Below are 11,748 nucleotides of genomic sequence, written 5' to 3'. Positions count from 1 at the left end.
TAGAGTTTGATTTCCAAATTCCGTGCCAGAACCTCAGTCGGTTGATATGAATGATAATCACAGTGGTTGGGGTAGCAGAGACAGGATGCTTAGAGTTCACTGTCCAGCTAGCCAAAAATAATTTCTGAAGTTGAAGTTCAGTGAGTGATAATGTCTCAAAAAAGGTGGAGAACTGAAATGGAAACTTCTGATTTCTTTGGAAAGTCAGTTGTTGGTTGGTGTTTTGCAGGGCAAACACATAAAGGAGTGTTTTCCTACAGCAGATACAAATGAAAGAATGTTTTGCTAAAGCAAACACAGGTAAAATGTTTTGCTAAAGCAAACATGTCAAAGAACATGTGATGTAGGATTCTTCACTAAGGACACACATATTGGTTTGCCTGACATTGTGTTGTTGAGCTTCATTTGTCGTGCCTCCATAGAAACACATCAGAAAATCTTCTTGTATGGTACCTGCAGCTTCTTGCTGCTTGTGAAGACTCAAGCCTGTTGACAGAGTGATGTCAGCTGATGAAAACTCACATAGAGTTTGGCTACGACAGACTCACAAGACCTGTGGAGAACACATGATGGTTAGAGAAAGTATAAATAAGACTCAGCAGACAGTGACAGGCTTGGCTTGCTTACATAGCTAGCTTTAGGATGACTCTTGACCTGGAATCTTCACTGATTTTCAGTTTGTTGAGAGATAAGACAAAAAAATTTCTCCTGGTGCTCCTGGTGCTCCTGGCCCCTCCTACTGACTCATGCCAATTTGTCTGTGGCCTAGCTGTCTCTGCTAGGTTGTGCCACCACTACAGATTTGTGTTAATTATCCCAACACTACCGAATTAGACTACTGATATATTCACAAATAGTTTACAAATAGATCAATCTGCTGGTGCTAATTCCTGTGTAATAAATTACTGATTTCCTAACAACACAAGATTTACTCCAAAACCTCAATTTCTAAACAGGTCCACTGCCCTTTATCCTAATAATTTTTCTTTTCCACTAATTCTGGTGAATGGTAGGCTAGAAGGGAAGTTAATACATTTAAAAATAGGGTTAAAAAATTTAAGCCTACAGACAACAATTCCTCAGGCTTCCTTGGGATGATACCCAAGTTTCACCTCTGGCCTTCATACATAGGGCACATAGATATACATGTACACACACACAAACACTAATGAGACACAAAGATTTTCTTTCCATGTTCTATTTAGTAAAGAGCTTTAATTTAGTGATAGAGAATGAAGTTACTTTTATATGATCCACACTTACTATTAAGTTAAAATTTAGCCAGAAACATACAATTCACTTATTTATCTAAAAGTGGGATATATTTACTACACAAGAGCCATGCACATTTTTTTCTGGAGACTTAGAACCAATTCAGACATGTTTACATACAGTTGAAGTCTCACAACAAATAAGCTAAAGTTTATTTAAAATTTCTTTAGGTTTGAGGAGTGAGGCACAGGAGGCAAGGCAGGAATTATAAAATAAACATGACTGGAATTGGCAAGGAAGCTTTGTTATGTCTGATGACCTAGGACTTTAACTGTCTCAAAAGAGACGCTCACATCTAGAAGATTTACAGAGAACTGATTTGGTACTAGCGATTTCTTAGTCCATTTTTCCCTTCCCAGGGCTGTTGTCATGTTAACTTTATTCTCTTAACCTCTTACCCACTCTATACTCTACTTCCAGGAAAGCAAAACCATGGCCATTTCATATCCGTCTCTTTATGCATAAGTTAAATTTGCACAGTTGTCTACATTTTCAAAATATGTCAGAATGCTTGTCATTTTAGTTACTTGCAGACATGGGCTTAAAAGTGGAATTTATACAAGAATCAGCTGCAAAGCTTTGAAGCATTTTTTTATTATGAATGTTTTGTTATGCACTTCATAACATGCATTTTTGAGAGTCCCTGTGGCTTTGGTCTTTTGTTTCATTTTCAATTTTGCCTGCCTTACATATTTTTGTTCAGGGGTTCTAGCTTATGAAGAATCCCTAGAGATATGAAATATCTTCTGGGTACAGTTTGCAACTCCCACATTTGTTTGTGTCAGCTTTTTTGTGCCTCTGATTGACTCTCACACATACAAAAAAAAATTGTCTTCAGTAAATCATCTAGCACTCTGTAAAGCGCTTGTAGCTTCACTTTAAAAAGTAAAATTGTACAATATTCAGTCATATCCTAAACCATTCAGGGGGCAGGAATGAGGGAGACCCTGGCATGTAGGAATTTCTCACTCAGGGCCAATGAAACACAGAAGGTCCCCAGTCTTGTGCTTTGGGAACCTCAGTGCTTACAGTGTTCATTATCCCATATGCTCCCTAGAAGATGCTACATAACAGTTCAAGCATTGCCGTGGCATTTTATTGCCTTTTATATTAATATATAAAAAAGAAGAATAGGGCACATAAAACACAAACCTTCCAACCTTCCACATAGTGGTGCATACAGAATTGATGGGCAAGACGGAATCATTTCCTATCTGTTTTTACTGAAATGATTCTAACATTTCTCAGTAGATAGAAGTGGAACTCTGAAGCACATACATGTTTTTCAGCATGGTGGACTCAGCATAGGACTTTAGTCATTAATAACATTGTAGATCCTCAGCTCTTATATTTCAGTTTTATTTTATTTTATTTTATGTTATTTTATTTTATTTTAACAAGGTCTCATCAACCCTCTATATAGTTAAGATTGTAGACTTACATTACCAGGCATAGCCTATGTTCATTTTCTAGATTGGACAAGTTTATGTAGAGCTGTTCACTTATTGAGACTTTTAGCACTTTTACTGGTGAATGCAAATCTAAGTCCTGAGATTAAAAACATTAGTATTAAACTTACCCAAACAGGTTCTCTGAGTGTGAGAATTTTTTTGTGCTTCTGTTAAGATTTTGCCAGTTACAACATTTTCATGATAAGAACTATATTTGTGAGTTATGATTCTAATTCTTAATTAATTAAATTTGTCAATTCTTTAACTATAGTAAGAGTTTTAGAGTTTCTGTCTCCCACAGAGAAAATATCTGTGTGTGTCCTTTTATTTCTGACCAACTGAATTTTTTTTGAAAGCGGGTTTTTGAATAGATTTTTTGGTTTCTTTTTTTTTTTCAATATATAAGTACTTTATTGTCTTCAAAGAGCACAAATTGTACTTGTGATCAGGATCTTGTTTCTGGAGCTAGAAATCTGAGGCCTCATTCGTCAGCCTGCTGCACAGTTCCCTTATCAAACACATAGTTGCCATCCAAAAACTTTTTTTTTATATCTGTTTTTAACTGTTGTAGCTTGCTGAATCAGAGCCGCTGAATTTGAAACAAGTTCAATATCATTTCCTGCAAGGATTAATTCATCCTTCTGGGCTTGAGAGACAGAACAAGCAACACCTGTCCTCATCTGAGCCCTGTGGATGTATTTTTCACCCAAGAAATTTCGGATTTCAACCAAAGACCCATTTTCCTGAATAATGACATTGATGGGGAAGTGAGCACACACAGACCTCATCTTGTAACGGAAGCCAGTGTAACACTCTTGATCGTGTTATGAACATGACTGCAGATGGTTCTGACAGTGGCCAGCTCCTTTCTGTTACCCCACCACTTGTCAACCCGGAGCCTTTTCTTTTTCTTTCCAAGAAGACTCAGCTCTACATTGATGTGATTGAAGTCCCTCCACAGAGTTCCCCTGGGGCCCTTCACAATGACTGTGCGCCCCTTCAGAGTGACATCGATATTTTCTGGAATGTCGACACTCTGATTGCTGAGAATGGTCTTCATTCTCGCAGTAGATGGGGCAAAAAAGCGATTTGTTGGTTTCTAATTGGGGTTGTAATTCTTGTGTATGGTGTTTGCAATTCTTTTTATGATGTTCATATGAAGAATTTATTTTTGCTATTTCAAGTAAGTGAGACTGTCTGCCACAACTCTAATCCTGATCCATGCATAGTAACACCTAAAGTTTCACTCAGCTGTTTTCAATTAATACTGGATCTCTTTCATGTAAGTTCCTGATTGCCAGTGCATTTATAGTCAGCTTATAGCCACAGAGCCAAGTACATTTTGAAGTAGATGTTGGGGTATGTCTTTTCTACAACTTTGGTTACTATGTTCTATTTTTTTGCTTCTGCAATATTAGTCTAGAATAAAGAAACATGCTAGAATTTATGACTCTTGCTACCTAAAATACATATATAGATTATATAGGTAATATTCTCTCTGCCAATTTACACTTCTTGCTTTAACTACAGCCTAAACTCAAACAATTCCTATTTATTTATAAGTTTTAATGAAGCAATGTTGATTGCTATAAGTCAGTCCATTTTAAGCATACATTCAATAATTTAGTAAATATATATAGCTATACAACCATCATCATGATTTTTAAAAATATTGCCAACCTCCCATGATATGCCTTTGTCAATAGACTGAGCTGAAGCTAAAATTAAACACTGATTCAGATTCTATTTCCAAATACTGAGCTTTCTAACAATTTCCTTGAATAAAATCAAAATTATAAAGGCACTGGTCTATGTTCTTTCTCTTGACAAGATATTCCCCCAAATCCCTGAGGACTTTGTCTAGTTTTAGTAGTCTGGTGCTTTGCATTGGTGATTCCTGATAAATTACATGTATGTAACACAGCTAATAGTTGGTAGATTCTTGAGTTGCTTTGATGGTTTTATCTGGTTTCCAGTATTACAGTTCATTGTTTTAAATGTTGTACTTTCAAACAGGTAAGAATAAGCCAGTATTGTCCTTACAGTATAAGATTAAATTATCTTTCCAAAACTATAGGGAATTTATATGGAATTTTAACTTAATTCCTCACAATTCTCCAATTATAATAGAAGTAATAAAATGGCTTGGCAATATGATTATACTTAGTTTGATTTGTAGTTGAAATTTAAGAAGTATAAATAACTTTCAGTCCTAGGGGAAATTATAAGATTTTCTTCCTGTGTTTGTTTTCGTATTTGAATATTAAATTATTTGGAAACTGTGTCAAAAAAGGAGAGATAATGCTGCTATTTCCTGACATATTTTTCACTTCATTTTCTCTCTCAACAATGAGTATAATAACCATATTATATTTCTTATCTAGATCATAAATTTATATAGGTTGTCATCCTGTGATACCTAAAAAAATATAAATGTTATGTTCCAGTAATAAATTATTCTCACTAGCAAATCATCTCAAAAAGCCCTAGATACTCCGCTAACAATTTACATATAATAGATCTACATGGTTTTTTGTCAAACATAAGCTTCCAGACAAGTGTATATCATGTTTACATACATTAATATATGTGTTATTTACATCATGACCTATTGATCAACACCAGTGAATCTTCTCATCCATGCTCTTTTTTTCATTAAAATAACTTTAGAAAGAATCCCTATCTCAAATATGTAGTTTTAAATTTTCCAACCCAAGAACAATCAAATATTACCCCATAAAATCCATTAAAGTCTATAAGAAAAAACTATTGAATCACGTGGATAATAAAAAGTAATGTGATGTCACTTTCAGCATAAGAGACTTACTATGCAAGATAGGAAGTTTATATGATCCCAGAAATCAGTGACTTCAACTAATACAAAAATTACCAATTTGTATATAATTTTTATTTCTTAAAACATCCATTCTTAGAATATTCAAATTTCTACAAAACCACAGTTGTTTGGCAACACTACCACTGTGTCACAAATTTAAGAAAAAAATTACAAAAGTTTAAAATTAGATAAACATTGATGGGATTTTGCTAGTAAGATACATTCTCTACTTTCTGTACACTCAAAACTTTCTCAGGAAGAAAAATACCAATAAAATTCAAATATTAGCAAAGTCATACGTTGGATAATTTGTTTGTCTTCATCTGATCTCATTTGACATACAGACTGAATCTAATGTCTTTCTTCTCCAGTTCAAAAATCAGTACATCAAAAGACTGCCAGTACAGTTGTATGGTTTTCTTATATTTAATAGTCATTTTTTTAAGAGTAGATCTTGATCTTGTAGGAGTCTTTTAGTGGAAAATCTAAATCATTATCAAATAAATTCTTATTATAGTTTCATAGCATTTAAAGTAAGATATATCAAAATGAAATGCTGTTTATGTTCAATTTCTCACAGTAACACACTTTCCTCTTTTCAAATTCCTCCCAGCTGAAAGTGCAATAGACAACAACTTGGAGTGTACAAATCATCCACAGTGTCTAATTTGTTCCATTCTGCCTAGCTGTAACCGTTATTCCACTCTAGGAAATAATTTCTAATGAATTTTCAATCTCAAGTGTTTATTTGACCCTTAAGAAAGATGTGAGTACCGCCAGGGGAAACACATCAATCATGCTATTAAGGCACAAGTGAGAATGGATACAGCGGCTCTCAGTACAGCTTGTTCCTTTCACTTACACCGCAAGACAAGTGATGAGTTTGAGGAAATAAAAGGAGCAAAATATTCTTGAGGATACACACATAGAATTTAAGATATGAAAAAAATTTTTCTTTGTTTTACTTCCGCTCCTCAAATTGCTATTCTCTGTATTGCCTCTTTCTTTCTCAATAGCTGAGGAAGCTACTCAGGAGGAGTTATCCATTTCACTTGTGGCAGCACTACTCCTCTCCTGTCTAATGTTCTCCACAGTGCAGAAACCGTAAACTAAAACTGCAATGAAAATGTTCCCTTCTTTACACTTTGTACTTGTATGTAGTTCATCACATCCTTAAAGAAAGAGTGTCTTAAATGTTGCTTGGGGGAAAGAAAAGACTAAAGTTGTCCATAAACTAATTCTTAGAAGAATTTCACAGAAAACCATGCATTGCATCCTCTTCCATGTTATTTGACACACATTTTATTCTTCACAGGGACTCACGTGTCTAGATTTAGTTTCATTACACATAGAGGAAGTATCAGCTCATTTGTTTTTTCTATAACAAAATATCTGAGCCTTGATAATTTTTAAAGATAAGGGGTTAATTTACCTCTTAGCTATGAGAGGTAGAAATTTAAAACAGTATGTTGCCATGTCCGGTGAGGGTGTCCCTGCTATATCATGTCATGCCTGAAGCAAGTTTTAGGCAGTCCATGCAAAGATAGGAAACTGGAGGATAAAAGAGACATGAGTTTTGTGATCCCTAACTAAGCCCCATCTCTTGAAGGTTTTCTTAAAATTGTTCCAATGAGGACAAAGCTTTGAATGGATAAACTCTGAGAGAATCCAATCTGAAATTGACAAATCATTACAGAAAGGCCTGGTATGATTGAGAACGATGATAGAATGCTTTAAGAAGAATGGTTCACAGATCTCATTTATGTGAGGAAATGCAGAGGAGTCAGAATCAAAGAGTGGACTTAAGATTATCATCAGCATCTTTGAAGGTATGATCATAATTGCCACGTGACACTTAGAAATGGAAAGAGTACATGTGTTTCAGATGTTCTGGTGGCATAATCAACATGACTGGTTTTTGGATTAGATGCTGAGGATTTAATAAATGAACAATTCAAATGCAGCCTTAATTTTTTAATTTCAACAACTATGATCACCATTGATTCACAAAACCTAATTCAAAGAAAGATTACTATTCTACTTCAGTATGGAATGAAATAAACTCTAACAAACCCAAGAAAAATATCAGCAGAAGGGCCATCTAGTTATTTCTTCCAATGTATTACGGAAAATATAACACATTTGAAGGTCAAACGATATAAACATTTTACAAAATACCATACCACTGACAACAGAAACTACAACGTGGATACATGCGTGCACACACACATACACACACACACACAGTACAAAAGAGTATACAGAATATAAAAAAAACAGTGTATATAGAAAACACTATTTAAAGTATAAAAAACAATATCCTACTACTAGCAAATTAGATATCAAAAATATAAGTTATAATTTGGGAGCTGGAAAGGGTGCTCAGCAGTTATGAGAACTGGGTGTTCTTCAAGAGGGTCTGGGTTTAATTCCCATCATCCACATGGCAACTTACAATCATTTGTAAATCTAAAATGCCCTCTTCTGCTCACCATGGCCACCAGGCATCAAGTGGTGCACAGACATACATGCTGTTATTCATACACGTAATTCTTAAATTTTAAGTAAAAATAAAAATTTACCATATGAATTCATAGTATGATTGTGAATTTAGAATTTCTGCAGTTTAATGTTCATTATAGTATAAATCAATATTACCTGTTACTCTTCCTTATGAGCATTTTCAAAGACTTCGTCAGAGTAATTTCTTCCAGGAATGTTTGCTTAGCAAGGAAACTAGAATAGCACAACAAAAGTCAACTACTTTCTCCTTGGTTTTGCCAAGTCCCTAGTGAGTAATTTATATCTCTGTGATCTTCAGTCTAATTGACTCTCAGTTTAATGGCCCCCAAACTACCACATGCAGGATTAATTATGTTAGGGCACTTCTACACCCAATGTAATAAATGCTTTGGATTGTTTCATTAAAGTTTCCTGCTTCTCATTCCCTAGTAGTTGGGGAAGCTGGAGATAAATACATACATGTTGTAAACAGAGAAGGCATCAAGCAACTACTTAAAAATAAGTGAAGCTATTAATCTATTTTCACACATTCCTTCACCTTTATTTTATCTCACACTGAAAAAATTTCTCAGTGGTCCCAGTATATTGCAAACTAATAATTTACAAGGTAATTTTTCTTCTAAAAAGTAAAATGTAAAAATCTACATCTCAATATACAGAAGATGTATACAGAATCTGCACCCATAATGTCTCATCAACCTAACTACATATGTACATGAGCTGAACAGGGCCAACTACAATAACCATGCTAACATGCAAAGCAGGAAGCCCAGAATGCTTAAACCTACACAAAGAACCATAGTCAGCCAACGAAAGCTGAGAGTTGAAGAAATAGTCTTCCCAAGGCAAAAGAAAATTAATTGATTATCAGATACAAATAATCTGCCCTGAAAACAAACATATAAGTAATATTATACTCAGCTGGTTGTAGGTATTTACTTATGAATATATAGACATATAAATAATACATGTTTCTTATATGTACTATATATTAATTGTTCTCACATATATATTGTTACATATATGTATATGTATTTAGATTATATAGATTATATAGATACAGGTAGTGATTAAGATACAATGATTAATTAAAAAGAAGCCAAGAAGGAGTAATGGGAAGGTTTATAAGGAAAAGGAAAAGAAAAATTTTTTTCAAGGGAAAGAAAAAAAAAGGGTCAACTGAGCTTGAAACAAATATGCATAAGATAACTTAGAGATACATGACCGATAATACATAAAAAACAAATTCAAATCATAGGCACTGTGGGAGCAGAGTGATTGTCACCAGTCCTAGAACTTATATAAATCTGGAAAAAGGTCTTAGAATAATGTTGGAAAGCAGTTTGCAGAAGGAAGCAGTAATTTTCATCACCGTCCCACTGGGCTTCTCCTTACCCAACCCAACAAAGCAGTAGATTTTTGCAGATAGTACAGTGAATGCTCCAAGGCAAACAACAAGGGTGAATAGGCCTGGAGAGGAAAAATGGGTGATGTTCACCAAAGTAATCTCAAGTAGTGGCAAGTATATAAAACTAAGTGTAAATATTATAATTAAAAGATCATCACTAAGTCATATCGCACAGTTGAATACTACACAAAGCATTAATAACTCTCATTTCAGATTTTACGTACATGCTGGTAGAACATCTCTTCTGTTTTTTCCACACATCTCTTCCCAATAGATAGTAAAAAGAGATAGGTCTCCATGAAGTTCCTTGTCTATATCAACAATATATCAAAGAATGAGTAAATACTCTTAGAAAACTAGATATTTAAAATGTTGAGGAATCCAAAAATACATCAAATCATAAATATACATAAATGTAAATATTTATTTTCTCTTTATTTCTTGGTACTGCATGACTGTTTTAAATAAAAGTATGTAATTGCCATGTAGAGATGATACATAAAACAAATGAAACTTCAATAAGGGATTAAGTATCCTTACATATAAGCAGGCATACCATAATGAATTTGCATATAATAATATGTCAGTTCTGATCACAACATAAATTACTAAAACATATATATGATAATGCCATGCTTCCACCTGAAGGTCTTCAATCTTCTTATGGCTGAACAATCTTTTGAATAATGTAACTTTAGTTATTTATTAAGAGTATATAAAATATATAAACAAATGTTAAATAATTGGGACCAGGAGAGTAGAATATGTAAATGGCAAAAATGTAATTAGAGCCCTATCTGTTGCTATTATGAAAATAAATTCTAGCTAAATATCTAAGTTGGTATACTCTCTCTAAATTACATAATAGGAATTTTTAAACAAGTCATAAATACAGAAGGACATCTTAACAATTTGTAAAACGTTTACATTTCAAAAACATTATGGCCAACATGTAAATTTGTATCTCCAAATGGATACAAGCTAGAAGAAAATCTAAAATATATTTAATTTATTAGGATTATGAGCTGTGCGACCCCTATGGGGAGAGCAATGATACCAACCAACCAGAGCTTCCAGGGCCTAAACCACCAGCCTGGACACACATAGGGAGGGACCCGTGGCTCCAGCTGTATATGTAGGAGAGATGGCATTGTTGGGCATAGATGGGAGAAGAGGTCCTTGGTCCTGTGAAGGATGGATGCCCCACTGTGTGGGAATTCGAGTGTGGCGAGGTGGTTGGGTAGGGGCACATTGCCATAGAAGCAGGAAGAGGGAGTAAGGGATAGGAGGTTTCTGGGTGGGGAGGGGGAATAGGGAAAGGGGATAACATCTGAAATGTAAATAAAATATCTAATAAAAAATTAAAAAAAATGAAAGATTACATCAGTTTTAGACTTTTATAAATATTACCATATTGCTTGTATAATAAGTACATCTATGTAGAAATATTTTAACTTTTATAAAAATAAAAGTGTCTAATGAATAAAATACATTAAATCAATTCTTACATTAAAACCCTAGATTTAATTGTGAATTACATATGTAAATATATTTCTTCTAAAATAATTACATCTGCTTAATTTGGAGGACCAAAATGAAGGCTCACTCTCACCAGCCGAAGAGCCAAGAGAAAGTAAGAAGAGGGTCCATGCATGGTTTTGGAGAAAGGTGTGCAGGAGAGAACAATAATGCCCCTGAACCTGTTCAGTCAGCTGCTGATTGTCTTGTGTTTCATTGCTCACAGAACAATGAAAACTTTGTGCTTAGGACTAAGACAAATTCCTGTAGAAATGAGCAGAGCCTGCTCACTCCTGCAGCTCTTAGAATGCCGAGAAGCAGACTCACAAAAGGACATAAGCAAAAATTTCTGCAGAAATTTGCCTCACAAGGGATATACAGATGATGTCTCTAGGTTGCCTGGGAAGACAAGACAGAACAGAAGAGCCGATCATACAGCTCACTTTGAAATTGAAAGATTAATGGAAGTATATTATAGGTGTTTATCAGCAATTGCACAGGTTAAACGGTGATAACAAGGGAGCTTGTGGGCCCCAGAATCAAACTTCAAGAGTCACAATCTAAAAGAGGGGCATGACACCTCAAGGATCTTATTTCCACTGGTATAGACTTTTATAGATTTTTCACCAATAAATAGCCTTAATGTTTTATTCAAAGAAATCACATTTTATAATAAAAATAGCTTCTTTATACTACCACTGAATGAAATAATTTTAATTCAAAAGCATTCACAATAGAAG

At 34.3% G+C, this 11,748-nt stretch overlaps 1 pseudogene; it reads right to left on the bottom strand.

Annotated features, from left to right (window-relative positions):
• Positions 1–3,204: 3,204 nt before the first annotated feature.
• Positions 3,205–3,783, bottom strand: LOC114631539 (annotated as a pseudogene).
• Between the last annotated feature and the right edge of the window lie 7,965 nt (positions 3,784–11,748).

The sequence above is a fragment of the Grammomys surdaster genome, unplaced genomic scaffold, assembly GCF_004785775.1.
Source record: "Grammomys surdaster isolate TR1022 unplaced genomic scaffold, NIH_TR_1.0 363, whole genome shotgun sequence".
Taxonomy (NCBI): domain Eukaryota; kingdom Metazoa; phylum Chordata; class Mammalia; order Rodentia; family Muridae; genus Grammomys; species Grammomys surdaster.
This window is presented reverse-complemented; position numbering and strand designations above follow the sequence as displayed.